The following is an 18013-nucleotide window of genomic DNA, read 5'->3' on the forward strand; positions in this document are numbered from 1 at the left end:
ACGAAGGATATGCGATACAGCGATCTCTAACCCTTTCTGAACATTTTATGATTTTTTAAAGAAACGGCCGAGAAAGGTATTATTTTCTATATTATATATGGATCAGTCGTCATATAACGGACAAAACATTTTTTACTGTTTCCTATCCTTCGCCTAACTTTTGTACTATAGGAAGGATTAAATACAAAGTAAAATTTTACAACATTCGCTTGTATATTCATACATCACGAACTAATCAAAAATAAAAATAAAGTAAGAATATGATTAAAACCTGCCGACATTATATTAAACAGACATCAGTACAAAAAAAAAGAATGTCATTTATTGATTGATCTAGATAAGGAAAAAATATATTCAAAAGAGACAATTTCTTTGAAAAAACATTTAAGTAAAATATGATAGAGCAATTATTTCCACAGCAGGAGACAAGAAAAAATGTCAAGAATTCTATGTTTTTCCCTTCAAGATCTCCTCAAGGTTTCTTTGCGTGAAAATTTCAAGAAAACGATAACCTAGTTTCAGTCAACATTGTCGTACATTATGATAATTTTTTACGGTTGGACAGTGGACAGCATCCAGCGAGATTAAAAAACGATATACCAAAAAAAAAAAAATAGAATCCCGTTTTCTATAATTCTCTAGTAAAACTTTCGTCTTTTACTATTTTTTTTAACAACGGTAACGTAGTGTCGTATATTTTTATAGGATGCTTCGTTTTTTTCCGCCTCTCTATTTCAACCACGCAGCACACAGGCTTTTTACGCGTTTATGCCTTCGGCGAGCACACCGTGTTAATTTTTAACTAAAACAGTGCACAGGTTTTTAGGCCTGACCTTGCTGAATCTGTGGAACATTTTTTTTAACGGCACGCAGTAAAGAAATAAACTCTCGTTAACCAGTCAATATTTTATGAGACCGATTTCATCTAATCTCTGAAACATTATTTTTCACAGTATAAACAGTGAAAATTCAATATGCTTTACAATGCGTTAAGTAATATACGAATAAATGATTTAAATCTAGTTATATATTCATTGGGACACGCTACAACACAATTTTTTTTTTTAGAGTTTAATGTGACCATTATCTCTCGTAAAGATTTCATAAAATACTCAAAAAAAGAAACTAAGAAAAAATATTAAAAACACATCGAGATGAAAAATGTCTTACGATTTTCATATCACAATTTACCTTCTCAAACCTCAAATGTATCACACTCTAGATGGTATACGATTCAAAGAGCTGATGATCACTGACTTTAAATCGAGAAATAATCTGCCCTAATACGCATCTTAAGATTCACGACGTGATGCATGTTGCATCGCAGCTGTCGGTAGTCGACGTTTAACCTCTTCGAGGCCAGCGCACCGCAGACCAAAGTCAAACATGCCACATCGGGGCCCTAACGCTCTTATTTAAAGCGGAGATATCATACATGCACGTGCGAAGCTAACAATGTCGAACGAGACCGAAGATACAGATTATACATAAACGCATGCTGCGACATGCAATTAGGTCAAATTTTTATTTACCAATATTGTTACTGTTATTAGGAGAATATATTAAAATCTTCTAAAAACTTTAAAGAATTAAGTTTGAAATATGTATGTGTTTGTAAATATAAAAGTATTTCATATAATGAGAAAGAAATTTATAAATATACAGTTGTTTCAACCAGAATACACAGATTCTAAAGAATGTACGAATTTCATTTCAGTATTATAAATGTTAAATGAAATTAAAAGAACATATCGAGTATCCGAACGCCCATTTTTCGCACCGGCATTTTCCGGCTTCCGTTTTGCGAAAAATCTCGCACCTAATGCACACGCTTTAGAATACACCACGCAACGCGCGTTAACTTCTTTCCCAACCTCCTCTCTCTTTCTCTCTCTATCTCTATTTTTCTCTCTCTTTCTTTCACTCTCATCATAGGTCTACCGCCATCCAAATTCAAACATCCCTCCTCACCGCTCGCGTTTCTATACACACGTACAATCTCAAACGCGCGCGCGTTGTTGCAAGTGTGCGGTATGCGTGAAAGGGCTCGTGGCTGCACAAAGAGTGTGGCCAGGCGGTCCACGATGTGTTGGTGACTTAATTCGATGTGAATATATGCAAGCCCCGCGCCGAACCAATCTCTATCCCTACTCTATCGGTCGCGCTTGGAGCATACACGTAGAGCACCGACCGAGTGGTCGGCTAATTTCAATACCTCCCTGCCAAACCCCCTTTTCTCTTCCTCCCTCTTTCCCTCCTCTCCCGTCACCTATACATCCACGCTAGATAGGCTCCATGTATGTATGTACGTGGCCTCCAAACTCCAAGCCGCCCCGCAGCTTTGTGTATGTGTACGCGATACGAGCGTGTGTCACGAGCGCGACAGAGCCTGCGTACGTGTCGGAGTGGATTGTTTCGCTCGCGTGACGTGCGTGTGCGCGTACAACTACCTAAATGTATTTGACGCCGAAGGAGATATATATAATATATAGGGGATGAAGGGGGAGGGGGAGGAGATGAGCGTAAGAAAAGATAACGAAGAGTGCCGGAAAAAAGAGACGCATTTCTACACAAGAAGCACGCTGCAACATACGAGTCCGATATCCTTTGATTAATACGTCTTGCTTTAATGTTCGGTTTCGTTTCTCCACGAGATTTTCTTTTCGCTTATTGCTGATCGCATACGATATGACAAGTGATTTAATTATTTAGTCACTTCTTAAAATATCTCTGATTTTAAAATAATTGTTTATTCCTATAATTCTATATAATTTCGTAGGATCACACGAGATTAATAATAAATTTTATTTCATAAAGATTATTTATATAATAAAAGAGTGTAAGAGAGAAAGCAACAAACTGGAATCTAGTCCCCTGTATCATTTTTGTAAAACAAATATCACAAAAAAATAAAAATCCACTTATTCCCAGCATAAAAAGATGCACAACAGCTTCTTTCCAATAATTGTGAATGCAATGACAAGTATGCGATGGGGTTGGAAAAAAGAAATTACGGGAAAATGCGATAAAATCTTACATATTGTCAACATTATTACAACGTCTGAATGAAAAAGCGACTAACTTTATTTATTTCGATACGCGAAAATAATGTATACAATACGTGCACATGTATAACTTAATTTTCCCAAATGTAACGCATACTTTGAAAATCTTTCGGTTATAGTTGGAAAAGCTATTTTACGTGACCGCTTTATTGAAAAAGACCGCAATTTCTCCCCCGTTTCCATCGTCTTTAAAAGAGAGGATCAAAAGGAACCGCCGGCCGCGATCGGCGGCCCTTGTTCCGCAAGAACTGCCCGAGCAATCACGCGCAATCACGGCCCGTATTATAAAACTGTCCCCGAGGGAGAGTTCCCGTACTCAACACTGTACAATGATGACGGGGAAGGTCAAAAGAGTGGAAACGCGCGGGGGTACGGTTGGCGGGGAAGGTTAGATCGCGCGGCGGGTTCTCCGTTCGAGATCTCGTCATCTCGAGGGGATCCAGAATGTGTCCGGCATCGTATACACGAACGGCTACTACGTAACTTCGTATGGCGATAGCGGGGACACGTTGTCCGAGACAATGGCACCCCATATGGGGAAACGACGGCATGACGGTCGCGGCGAAGGGAAGAGAATTGGGAACGTAAACTGGACGGTACGTATCTTTACGGGTCATAAAGACTAGCCCTCGTTACGGGAGGGACTCGTACCACACTCGTGGCCACTAAGGCGCCGCACCACGAACACTCCGTCGCCTTTAACCCTCTCTCTCTCTCTCGCTTTCTCTGTATCTTTTTTTCACTCGTTTCAGCGAGCCCTATCTTCCGCGCCGATCGCGCCCTACGACCCTCTCCCATTTCCCACTTAACCCTTGATTCATCTGCAGTATTCTAAATACCGTGCTGCGCGGAGGAAATAATGTACACTCCATAAATGGAATTAATTTAAAAAGATTGTATGTATATTATTAAGATAATGTAGAAAAAGGATTCTCTTAAATTTTTCGACTTATTCAATTCAATGATAGATATTGATCGTGAGAAATTAAAAAATTTTATAGAGTATATTAAAAATCCTAGTATAATATATACATTTAAAATAAAATAATGCCTTCAAATATTATGAATATTTTCCATTTTCTTTTAATGTTACTATTTCATTAAAAAAATAACTTGCTAACATGATCATTGGAATAATATTCATACGCGATAAAAATAAGAGTCAAAGTCCTAAGAGAATTCAATTGAGGTTTCGGGAGATAGGTACGAGAGGGATCAAAATGGGCGTGTTGTTGGTACCATAAACACCCGCAAAACCCAACCTCTATGCCGCATCGTGGAATCTCTCTATTGCGGATGACCGATGGTCCAGAATGCACCAACGCAAAGGCTTGTTTCGAAAGATTATAACTAAATTGTATTTAAATTGCAGTATAACGCTTACTACAATAATATATTCGGTTAATATATTTGTATGTGGGGTAATTATGTTTTTTTATAATTTTGTCACTTTAACAATATTATACATATATATGCCTACATGCCTATTTAATTTAATTTTTCGCAATATATAGATACATAAACATTAAATGAATAAAATAAATAATTAATAGACTCACCAGTCGATGCATCGCCGTTTCGCCATCCATCTCGCGATGTTGGAAGATATCCGCAACACTTATCACAAACTGCGCGAAATACGTGTTTGGAGAAACGTCTCACGACAAACACTCGAACTCGCGAAGCGACGAACGTCGGTTTTAAATAATCGCGGATGCCCGACCGCGTAATCCAATGGGTTGATCGAGACGTTCGTTCGTCGCTAGATTCGACACTCCCGATTCATCACACGCGACGTTCGAAGGTACCTGTCGACACTTATCTCAGATTGCACTCGCGACTCGACATCTGCAATGTTAAAAGATATTCGAGACATCAGACTATGCGAAACATACGTACATTATTTTAATGTTTAAAACATATATTATTTTAAAATTTAATTAGCAAATTAATGTTTTTTTAATCCGCTGATGACTGTCCAAAATATTAATTGAGTTTTAAGTATTATGACATTATTTATAACATTATTTTAATTCTTATAACATTTTTATTTTAAAATTTAATTAGTAAATTAACGCTTTAATCAGCTGATTTCTGTCAAACAATATTAATAAAGCGAAAATTTGCTAATTAAATTTTAAAATAATATGATATAAAAATTAACATAATAATATATTTTAGATAATATGTTATAATACTTTAAACTCGATTAATATTTTTGACAGTTATCAGCTGATTTCTGTCAAAAAATATTAATCGAGTTTACATAAACTTTATATTATTTTTTTTTAAATATCATTCTTTTTAATATTAAACAGAAGAATGGCGCACGAGTAGCGCTTCTAGACTTGTTCTAGTCTTTTTCTAAAAAAAAAAGCATATTAAGTCGATTCTCGCAAATATTGTTGCCTCTTTTCCGCGATGCAACTGTCTCGATACGTGTTGTGCGTTATACTCATAGCATCGAGAGGTTGTCATCGCGAGGATTAACAGTTTGACAGTTAGTCCAAAATAAAATTAAATAAAATAAAAAAAATGTTTTAAATAATATGTTATATTTAAAACTGGGTTAAAATATTTTTGACAGTTATCAGCTGATAACAGCCTCTCGCTACGAATATAACGCACAACGCGAATCGAGACAGCCAATCGCGGAAAGGAGGCAACATTACTTCGAGACTTTCGAGAATCGACTTAACATGCCTTTTTTTTAGAAAGGGATATTTTTATTGTGCATACCTCACAGTTGCCCCGCTGTCGCCCGATGCCTCCCTGGGCCTCCTCCTCCTCTCTTGGTCCAAGGTAGCACTCGCGACACTCGCGAAAACACGAATAATTACGATCGCCCGACATTTTACACGGCAGTTCCGACGCGACGCGTGAATTGCACGCGTATTTTGCGTACATTGTACAATTAGAAAAAACGATGCAAAAATTATAATGACACGAAGCAACGGCCGTTCGGCACTCGAGAATTTCGCAAACTCGCGCGCAGCTTATCAGCAATGCTAGCTGTAACAAATAAAATACATACATATATTAAAACAATCTTATTATTTCATATTATAACATACATAATATAAATATATAAGCTAAAATTAACGATAGATATAGTCACGGGTCGCAACACATTTGCGCGCGCGAAAACAGATCAGGTTAGGTCAGGTTATAATTAATTAAACTCGAAGGAGATTTGTTTGAAAAGATATAGCTTTAGAATAAGTATAATTCTTGACTGGCGTCTCATCTCAATATCTATAGATAAATATATAGGTATCCGATTGTCTTTATTTTAGCTTAATTAATATTTTTTTTGCTTTTAGAAGACAGAACTCTTTTTAGAACTCATGTAGAACTATAAATTTTTTAAATCCTGATAATTACTGATAAGAAAAATACCATAGGACAAAGTGATATGCTACGTGAAGTTGGCATATTAATTTGTCCTTGGGCATTTTCTTTGGTTTAATTGCCAGAACTATTTGTTTAAAGTTTAAACTATCAAGAACTCTAGAATTATTGAAAATAAGGTCAGAACTCTCAATTATTTATGATCTCCCATTAAATGATATGCTAGCTTCACACATACATTATATATCTCATTAACACATACTAATAATCGAAGGAGGAATAATTTCAGTCGTAAGATTATAGTTTAAATTTTTTTATATAAATTGAAAATTATGGTTTATTATTTGGTATAAAACTATTTGGTGGAAAAATTTATAACTCTAAATTTAAATTTTTTTCATTCAATCACGCGTAAATTTACAAATGCAATGTTTTTAGTTACTCGTGGTTTTCATTTATAACTATAATAGTACTGCTATGATAAGCTACGATAAGTTAGAAAAACTTGTCGAAAATGTAGAGCAGAATGATTTATGTTAAGCCAGAAAGCGACGTTTAAAAAAGAAATAGGTATGAGGAGACAAATTCCAGAACGATCGCCACGTAACTCTCGAGGTTAGTGCAGCAGGGGGTCAGTATCCATAATGAGACGACGTTCTCCGAGAACGTTTTTCTCTTCGCAATAGATAGTCCCTTTTTTGTGTGTGTGCAATGTCTTTCTCGCGCGTGACAGTAGTGCGATCGCCAGAATCGATGGGTAGCCCAAGAATCCCGTAGAGACGATAACGCATACCTTTTTGTTTGCTGAATTTGTATTTTTGAGCACTTTGGTTTATCGTTTAGCAAACAAGAAGTTTTGTGGCATAATTCTTAAGGTTTCATCTCGACTTGTGAGGTAACTTCTGACGAGAATTTTTTTTACTTCTGTTGAGTGTATAAAATTAGCATCTCTATGCTCTACAATCTACAAAATCATAGTTTAAAAGTAAGAGTTCACAAAAAAAAGAATTCTTGTAATTTTTAAAAATAATTCCGTCCGATATAATAATCAAAATAGACTTCGAAAAATGGGAATTTTCACGATTTTTGACACATCAAGATTAAATAGTTCTAAGCACAGTAGTAATACTCTCTTATAAAATAATTACACACATACACACAAAATATGCATATACATATAAATATACATATATATGTATACAACATACATATACATATAAAGTTACGAATTTTGATCAAAAATGTTTGAGTTTCGATTACTCGGTGAAACAAGAAAAACAATGAAAAATTGATGGCTTTAAATTTTTAAAAATCAAAAAATTTTATTTATTTTACACGTATTTTATTTATTGTAATATGACAATTTTTTAAGACGGAATATAATTGTTTTCATTTTATTTCATTTTATCTTGTATTTTTTAGTCCTTTAAAAAACAAGCCAAATAAAATGCAATATAAATGAAGTAAAAACAATATTACTAATATTTAATTTTATTATAAATTTAATTTTTATTAGCCGTCTAGTTCATTGGTTTTCGCGATTATATTTATAAGTGTAATTCAAAACTTCAATATTTTTTATCTGAACTCGTCATTACCAAAATATCTTTGATATTCGGAATAAGTTTTTTAAACCACAAACCGCAGAACTGTTACAAAAAAAATATCAGGAACTACCAAAACTAATAATAGAATTATGCTCACTATTACAATTACAACTATTTAATCTTGTATCAAAAATCGTAAAGTGTGTATTGGCACTCATTTCTCAAAGTTTATTTATGTTGTTGTAATGAACGAAACTATTTTTAAATATTATCAAGAACTCCTTTTGTTCTGAAAAATTCAGAACTCTTACTAAAACTATGATTTCGTAGCATAAAAGTGTCAACTTCATACATTCGTCTTCTTTCGCATGGACCTTATTCACTCGTGGTGGACCGCGGAGGTTGAACATAAACGATGTCATGATCTTTAGTATTGTATCGCCGGCAGAATTGAAATCCTATGTGAAATCAGCAAAGTTCTCAAAAAACGACCCGAACCTTTCGCTCGCCCGACTCTAAATAGCTCTAACGCATAATTGGGCCTCTGACCTATTGAAAGTGGTTCTCGCGAGGTTCGTTTACCGTAACATGCCTCGCGCAATCAATGGAATCGAACAAAGATGTATGTTACAACGTATTGCGCGCGAGAATTTCATTTTTGTTGACATCAAATATGATGCTGATATTTTATTAAAGTTTGTATCAAATTGTGTGAAAATTTAATGCGAGATAAAACAAACGTTATATTAATAAGCAATTGACATTTACAAATTTAGTTCTTTCCACATTAAACGCTGGAAATATTTAAATATAAGAGCAATAGTTTATGATTAATAATCGTTACATGATCCTATTCTTCCGCCCTTCAAAGTACACACAGTAAAATACCATTTTACTCCTAAGAAGTTTAATTATTTAATTTTTTCCAAGTTCTTCCCCTAAGTTTTAACAATTCTTAAGGTTTGACTTTAAAATCGAAATTGATAAAGTTCTCATTCATGATTTTTTTATTTCTAGAATTCAAATTTTTCAAAAAATCAAAAAATTCTGTTTTTGGAAAGTATGACAAGTTAAATCTATTCTAATTGAAGCAAAAAAGTTATGGCTAATTTTCGTATTGCAAAAACGCCAAATAGACATTTTATATTTCCGGATCACTATTATTTAATCGACAGAATTCTTTTAAAACATAGAATTGGAAATCTTTTAGAAAGAGCCCGAATTCTATTAATTACATCGAAATTTTTAAAATAAGCTAACTTAACGTAGGTAAAGAACTGACTCCGAATCAACTCGTATAACGACGCGCATAATTCTGAATGACTGCAAAGACGACCCCGTGGAGTGCCAAAATATTGAGAGGGGCCTTATACATATAGCTTCTCCACGTAACTCGCCTAAGAAACGCCGAGAAGGAGGGCGATAAATAGTAGGCTAACCTCATTTTTCATATGGCCCATAAAAATCGTCGTACGTGTATGGCCGATTTGAATAGGGCCCCCAAACCTTTCAGCAAGCCCCGAAGAAGAGAAAGATGTTGGTGAGGCGCTGCCATTGGCAAGCGCGGAAGCGTGACATTATATTTATGTTGTCACCCCGCGTGTCAACGTCGGGCTACCGGCTACACACTACACACTCGTGAGAGCGAGAAGGGAAATAAAGAGAGCGGAATAAAGAGCTCGCGATATCGTCGAGGGGCCTGTTCGGGTCCTGTCTGCAAACATCGCCATTGGCGCATCCCCATCGCTACTCATACCGCGAGAACAACAATACGGAATTCTTTCGATACCTGTGTATAACTGGAGCTAGTCATCGTAAAACCATCGAATCGAATCGCGAAGAAAGCCATGGGGCTTCTTTTCGAGCCTTTCCTCTGATCAATTCTACGCGCGCCGATAGATAAATCAAATTCGAACATAAATGAATTGATATAATTTTTTAAAAAATAATTTAATAAATCGTAAAGAAAATTGTGTAAAAAATTAAATAATAGTCCCGTAGAACGCGTAAGCCAATACAATAACGCAATTATTCCGAGTAGCACGTATAATTAAATTGACGAGATAAATAGCAGACTCTTTCGACTAAAGTCGTAGACGATAAAACGGAGAAAGATCGCAGGGGACCTTTCCGGTTCGCGTTACACGCGCGTGCCTCTGTTGTTGCAACTGTCGCTCCGAAACAGTTGGCCCCACGACACTCTCGAGAACGTCTGCGAATCGTCAACTTAAGATCTCGCGCCGACAACATCCGGCCTTTTAAGTTAAGCGATACGTCGCCGGCCACTTAAGGTAACCCACGATCTGTCAACGATTTCACAATTTATTTTAATAAGGAAAGAAATCATTTGCGGTAGCCGAAAAGAATTTTCATGTAAATGCATATCAAATTACCGAACAGATTTATTACTTAAAAATTTTATCACTATTTACCATTTTTTAATTATAATGAAATCAAAAGGCTCTGATATATATTCATTTTTTAATAGTTATTATCTTTTTCAAAATCTTACGGCACATTTCGAAAAATCAAATAATCGAAAAATTTTCTCAAATTAATTGTCATTCTTTAATTATTATTTTTCAACAATATCAATTATTTGATCGTTCTATAAAATATTTCTGTTAAAAAAAGTCTATATATTTCCCAAAAAAACAAATGTATAAAACAGAAGAAAGCACTCAAGCAAACGGAGTTCCGGGACGCTGATCCAGCTAACATTCAGACACGAAACACGTGATATGTACATATATCGAATAAAATCTGACGCGAGTCTCTCAGTCTCCGGATGTGAACATTGACATTATCCGATAACCGAAACGTACGAAAAAGACCGTGACGAATTACTCGAAGCTGGCTGAAAAGCCCCAGAGAACAATCAATATCCGTCGTTTGTAACTGGCATAAGTCGTACGTGCTCGCGAACGTTATATAGGCGGGCAACGCGTGCCAGTTTCCATCGGGAGTGACGGTAACAGCTGTTGCACGTCCATTTCAGAGCTTTCCCCGCGGAAAACTCCGCGAGAAGGAGAGAGAGAGAGAGAGAGAGAGAGAGAGAGAGAGAGAGAGAGAGAGAGAGAGAGAGAGAGAAAGGGATATCGGCGGCGGTGATCGCCGCGTAAACACAACCTAAAAGCAGTAGATCACCCGATTCCTCCTCGTACGTTTCTGAAACACGCACAGTTAACTATCTTGCTACCTTGAAAACGCCGCGCCCGATCGATTTATGCTTGTCAGACAGTAAAGGAGCAAACGAGCCGGGACGAAAGCCTCGAAGAAAATATCGATCCGCGCGAGTAGACTTTTCATTTGCGTGTCTTGAGGGAATCGAAATCCGAAGGAATTTGACGAGACGCGAAATTTTCTCTTCTCTTTTAGTTCGAAATAACATCTGAGAAATCATCTGCAGTATGTATGTAGCAAAAATCTAGTGAAACACATCGAGATTTACACTGTGAATAACACATATAAGGTAATTTCAAATTACATTGAAAATAACACCGAAAAAAATAAAAATGTGTGTGTGTGTGTAAACAAATGCTGTTGATTCGCATTCTCAGAATTGAATTAAATTTTATTTTCTCAATTATTAATTTTTTACAGCAAAAGCCGTAAATGAGAGGATAATAGAATTTGTTGTCTGTAAAATCTGATCTATCTCTGCCTATTTTTTAGAATTAAGCGCATTATTAGAATCTCTAGAACAGAATATTTTTATCCTTTGAACGTGCGATTGCGTAGCTTCAATTAAATTAATTTTGACTCTGTGATTTTCGCAATTTCGATAAATATCAAGGAATTTCCCGAAACGAACGTTCGGAGTAAAGTGATCGCGGCAGATCGCGCGAAAGCGAACGAGAGATAAGGGTATAAAAAATCGACCATTCATTCACGGCGCACGATAAAATCTATCCTGTCGAGAGAACGCGAGATCGTATCGTAATGTAGTTTTTACAACGACAAATACAGCGGATGTCTGGCGTATTCGCTTTTACCACAAGAAGACTCGTATATGTATAACTCCCGAATGCTTTCATTCGCGAAAGCGCAAAGCTCGTCAAATATATACACGAAAGATTTCGATTTAAACGCGTTATTCTTCCACATTTCTTCGCTATTTTTCCACAGAGGATGAAACACGAAAATAATTCCGATGACCGAATGTGTGTGTGTGGCGAACGAGAGTCGTCTCAGAACTTCCCGGTAATTTCGCCTCCTCTATTCTCCTGCTTCGTTCATGTATATACACGCGCGCAGCGAAAAAAAAACCATGCAACTGCGTAATTACCTTGCGTAATTGCGGGGTCGCGAGAATTGAGAAGTTTCGCGAGGGTTGCGCGCGCGGTCGCCGAAGAGGAAAAAGATCGGTCCATTCATGCGCGTATACGCGATAAAATCTCAGAGCCGCGTTAAAAGCGCGCCAGATCGTATCGGTCAGTAATGCGATCCCCCAGCAACATAATGGCGCAAAACCCGGCCCATTGTTGTCGACCGGGGTGCATTCGGTGCACAGGATGTGCTCCCGATTTTCTCGGGTCTCGTATAATGTGGCTTACGCCTAGCGGGGGGATGATAGGAAGGGGATAATGCAGCGAGATCCGGCGATTTAGAGTATACCGAAAAGGAAAGAGAGAGAAAGAGAGAAAGTTGTAGCGCGGCCGCATCGAGTGTATATATATTCTGCACGGGATACACTCTTTTTTTGCCAAGTGTAATCCGTGAATGTATCCTCCTGCGGAATTACAAGAATCCATTTTCCCACGTATAATTTAATTCAACTACGGATAAAAATACGTCTTCGAAGCGCTGCGACGCGCCGCAAAAACGCGCGTCGAGGCAGTTTCATTAGGACGCGCGGTGAAATATCTCTACCCCGTTAGACAGTAAATTTGCACGAATTAGAATTTCAAGCGTCGCACGATAGCGCGGATCTCCCGTGCCTCTCGAAAAGAAAAAGGATGTCGACGAGGAGGATAGCGCGATGCGACCAAGGCGGGATACAAAAAAAACGTGCATGTAGCGTCGATATTATTTTTTAACTGGATGATATACGACCGAGCGACGATTTACAGAATTGCAGCGCCGACTGACGATTGCTTCGTTTTTAGTTACGTTGTAAAAAAAAAAAAAAAAAAAAAAAAAACATTCCGAAAGAGGACGTTTCGCACGTTTCCTTTGTATTCGTACCGCTTCATCCGGCTACATCTTTCTTTACACATCGACCACGACGTCTAGAAGAAAGATTTTTTTTTCCTATATGCTGTTCGTCAAAACTTTACATCTTTATGACTGAGGTTTGATTTTTTTTGCTGTAGAAAAAAAGGTCAGAGAAAAGGAAAGAAAACGCAGGAACCGCGTGGGACAATGGTCTCTCGATACGCCGGGCGGGCAAATGCTTTTAATTTTTATGAGATTTTCAGGTTAAAAAAGCAAACCTGAGCGCGCACGCGCTATGTACACTGACCGAAGTAGAATTTTCCTTTTGCGGGCACTTTTATTAGGATTGTAAAATCCCTGCGGCTCGCCACCGACCGAAGGAGACGAAAAAAAAGTAAGGAAAAAAAACTTTCGAGCGAGACGCAAGCATCAGTCTGGGGTGCAATCAGGCTCTTAATAACGGACACGTGCTTTTTTTTCGATCGAAAAACTCGCGAAAAAACTCGCTGACAAGCGGACGCTAGAAAAGATTCTCGCAAAAGAAAAAACATAACGACCTATGATGTCGCGAACTGCGAATTTTTTTTCCTATGGGCTACGTTTAAGACTAATTATTATTGGCGGTTAACGCGGAATTTCAGTCTGCGATTCCGACAAAAAGAGCAGTAAGAAATTTTCTTTCTTTTTTTTACGCATATAAAATGAGAATTGAACATGTAAATCACCCGAAACAAAATTAGAATGTATACCTTAAGAAATTATTATGTTGACTATATTAATAGAATTGTGGAGGATTTATATAAAATATCACAAGCAATATTTTATCGCAATGTACTGTCGAATATTTGTCAAAGTACTTGTCATACGGTGCATAGAGAAGTGGCGCCATCAAACGACCATGGACAAGAAAAACGGAGCGAACATTTTGTACAGTAGATAGCATAGAAACCTTCAAGTCGTGTACGATTTCAGATATCTAACTTATCAATTTACTGTAAATGGCGAATAATTAACAACCATCAGCTGATAAAATAACAAGAACATTTTTCAGTATATTATATTCTTATCCATCGTCGAGCGCAATTAAAAAATCGTAGAGTATAACAATTTTTCAATAATTTTAAAATAATTTCAAATTTTCCATTAAAATATAACAAATAATAAACGATACTTGGATTTGATCTATTGTACAAAATGTATAATTACGCAAATACATTAAATACATTCACTCACCGGTCGCTGTGTCGAATAAGGTTCTCGGCCAAAAAATTCTCATCTTTGCTCAGAAGTTCGTGTAATCCAAGAGTGTAATTCAAGAGTGTAATCCAGAGAAGAGGCACCACAATAATTTCACAATAATATATTAATATATATCTCACAATAATTTCGCAATATTCTCTCTCTGGACACTTGCGACACTCTCGACGTGTTCGCGAACACTCCCGAGGACTCCCGAGCATTCCCGAACGTTCCCGAGAATCGAACGACGCGGCGCGGCATAAATGTACTGGCTACATCTTTATTAGATCGAAATTCCATGATATTTGATATATTATCATTGCGTACCGCGCACAATGATGCGGCATTCGACATTCCCGATGCACTCCGAACCAACGAGCAACGTAATGTACGTAACGGTCATCGCGATAAACGGCGACACGAAACGACGCAGCCGGTTAAAGCACGCTTTCGACGCCTTTTATTGCGCCACGCGACGAACAACGTGTGTCGCCAAAGTCGTCCGGAACTTTGTTCCACTTCCGCAATCACTTCCGCGTACTTTCGACACTCGCGTACACTTTGGACGAGTAAAAATTCCGCGGATAACGAGAGCACCGGCCGCCGACTTGCAACGTGAGATCGCGCGATGTAAAATGGTCGCGATACTCTGCGCAGTAGCCTGCGCAGTAGACCCGTTGTCGACGCGTCCCTGAAATATTTTCATACTTTATACCAACACTTTTAATCGCGTCGCACGGGGAATAATATATCGCGCGGATCATCCGAAATTCTGTTCCACACCCGCGATCACTTCCGCGTACTTCCGACACTCGCACGTATACTTTCGACGAGGAAAAATTTCGCGGACAACGCACGGCGACTTGCGACGCGAAGTCACTCGGGGTGAAATGTTACGATGCTCTGCGCAGTAGCCTGCGCAGTAGATCGTTGTCGACGCGTCCCCGAAATATTTTCATACTTCATACCAACACTTTTAATCGCGTCGCACGGGGAATAATATATCGCGCGGATCATCCGAAATTTTGTTCCACACCCGCGATCACTTCCGCGTACTTCCGACACTCGCACGTATACTTTCGACGAGGAAAAATTTCGCGGACAACGCACGGCGACTTGCGACGCGAAGTCACTCGGGGTGAAATGTTACGATGCTCTGCGCAGTAGCCTGCGCAGTAGATCGTTGTCGACGCGTCCCTGAAATATTTTCATACTTTATACCAACACTTTTAATCGCGTCGCACGGGGAATAATATATCGCGCGTATCATCCAAAATTCTGTTCCACACCCGCGATCACTTCCGCGTACTTCCGACACTCGCACGTATACTTTCGACGAGGAAAAATTCCGCGGACGACAACGCACGACGACTTGCGACGCGAACTCGCGCAGGGTGAAATAGTTACGATGCTCTGCGCAGTAGCATGCGCAGTAGACCGTTGTCGACGCGTCCCTGAAATATTTTCATACTTTATACCAACACTTTTAATCGCGTCGCACGGGGAATAATATATCGCGCGTATCATCCGAAATTCTGTTCCACACCCGCGATCACTTCCGCGTACTTCCGACACTCGCACGTATACTTTCGACGAGGAAAAATTTCGCGGACAACGCACAACGACTTGCGACACGAAGTCGCGCAGGATGAAATAGTTACGATGCTCTGCGCAGTAGCATGCGCAGTAGACCGTTGTCGACGCGTCTCCGGAATATTCAGTTGGACGAAAATACTTTGATTTCCGTCGCGCGAGGATCGTCCGAAATCCTGTTCGTATTTCGCGATCACTTCCGCGTATACTTTCGACACGTGCACACACACTTTCGACGAATAAAAATGCTGCGGATAAATCGCGGCGACTTCAGACGCGGATCGCACGAGGTTAAGTGTAGACGCTTCTCTGCGCGGTATAACGCTTCTCTAGAACAATCCATTATTACGGAAATGTTTTTCATTAAATCGGGTAAGTAATAACGCATCGCGAGAATCGTCGGGATCTTCGTTCGATCGAGCACTTCCGGTACGTCTGTATGCGAGCGCGAGATACACTTCCGGCGAGTAAAAGAACCGCGGACAAGACGCGTCGATTTGCATACGCGATGCGAGACGGCGCGACGTAAAATGGACACCCATATATCGTTGTTGATGCGTCCCCGGAATATTCCGTTAGACGAACTTTTCCGTCGCGCGAGGATCATCGAGGATCGTCCGAAACTCTGTTCGGTTTCCGCAATCACTTCCGCGTACTTTCGACACGTGTACGTACATCTTCGTCGAATAAAAATTCCGCGAATAAATCGCGGCGACTTGAGACGCGGATCGCGCGAGATGTATAAATGCGCTTCTTTGTGCGATATGACATTTCTCCGGAACAATCCGTACGAAAATGTTTTTCGTTAAATCGGATAATAACGTATCGCAAAAATCGACGGGATCTTCGTTCGAGCACTTCCGGTACGACTGTGCGTGTCGCGAGATATACTTCCAGCGAGTAAGGCCGATATTACATTTGTCGTACGACAAACTTTTTAAGCGCATTGATTGGCTGCAGTATAGAAAATTTCTCAAGTCTCTATTTTGTAGCCAATCAATGAGCTTAAAAAGTTTGTCGTACGACAAATGTAATATCACCCTAAGTGCCGCGGATAAGACGCGTCGACTTGCATACGCTATGCAAGACGGCGCGACATAAAAGAGATTCGTCTATCGTCGACGCGACTAGAGAATATTCCATTAGACGAACTTTTAATTCCATCGCGCGAGGATCGTCCGAAATTCTGTTCGATATCTGCAATCACTTCCGCGTACTTCCAACACGCGCGTGCACATTTTCGACGAGTAAAAATTCCGCGGATAAATCGCGGCGACTTGAGACGCGGATCGCGCGACATGTATAGATGCGCTTCTGTGACCCGTTTCTACCAACGTCGGTTAACTTAAACCTCCGGTTAAATTATATCTGTCTCTTTTCGGATACGTTCTTAAAAAGAGACATAGTTTAACCGGAGATTTAAGTAAACCGACGTTGGTAGAAACGGGCCTTTGTGCGATATAACGTTTCTCTGGAACAATCCGTACGAAATTGTTTTTCGTTAAATCGGATAATAACGTATCGCGAGAATCGACGGGATCTTCGTTCGAGCACTTCCGGTACGACTGTGCGTGTCGCGAGATATACTTCCGGCGAGTAAAAGAGCCGCGGATAAGACGCGTTTGCATTATACGCGACGCGAGACGGCGCGACATAAAATCAACTCACCTATCGTTGTCGACGCGTCTAGGGAATATTCCGTTAGACAAACTAATTCCGTCGCGCGAGGATCGTCCGAAACTGTTCGATTTCCGCAATCACTTCCGAGTACTTTCGACAGGCGCGTATACACGTTTACGACGCGAAGATGCAGCGGATAAATCGTGGCGACGAGTAGATTCCGCGCGGCAACTTCAGACGCGAATCGCGCGAGGTTAAGTACAGACGTGCTTCTCTGTGCGACATAACGTTTCGCCGGAACAATTCATTATTATAAAAGTGCTTTTCATTATATCGCGCGAGTAATAAAGTAATAACGCATCGCGAGAATCGTCGGGATCTTCGTTCGATCGAGCACTTCCGGTACGTATGTATATGTGCGCGATATATACTTCCGCAAGT

The 18013-nt window shown here is 39.1% G+C and overlaps 1 protein-coding gene across 1 annotated transcript in view; it reads right to left on the bottom strand.

Moving 5' to 3' along the window:
- Positions 1–14976, bottom strand: part of LOC145935099 (uncharacterized) — an 83258-nt gene extending 68282 nt beyond the window's left edge. The window contains exons 1-3 of the mRNA XM_083036169.1: positions 14354–14976; positions 5805–6077; positions 4625–4913 (exon numbers count right to left, since the gene is read on the bottom strand). The gene's annotated coding sequence lies outside the window, so the exon portion shown is untranslated. The remainder of the gene's footprint in view (positions 1–4624; positions 4914–5804; positions 6078–14353) is intronic.
- Positions 14977–18013: the final 3037 nt, after the last annotated feature.

The sequence above is a fragment of the Prenolepis imparis genome, unplaced genomic scaffold (assembly GCF_030444845.1).
Source record: "Prenolepis imparis isolate NDT839.2.m4 unplaced genomic scaffold, iyPreImpa1.0 SCAF_4, whole genome shotgun sequence".
NCBI lineage: Eukaryota > Metazoa > Arthropoda > Insecta > Hymenoptera > Formicidae > Prenolepis > Prenolepis imparis.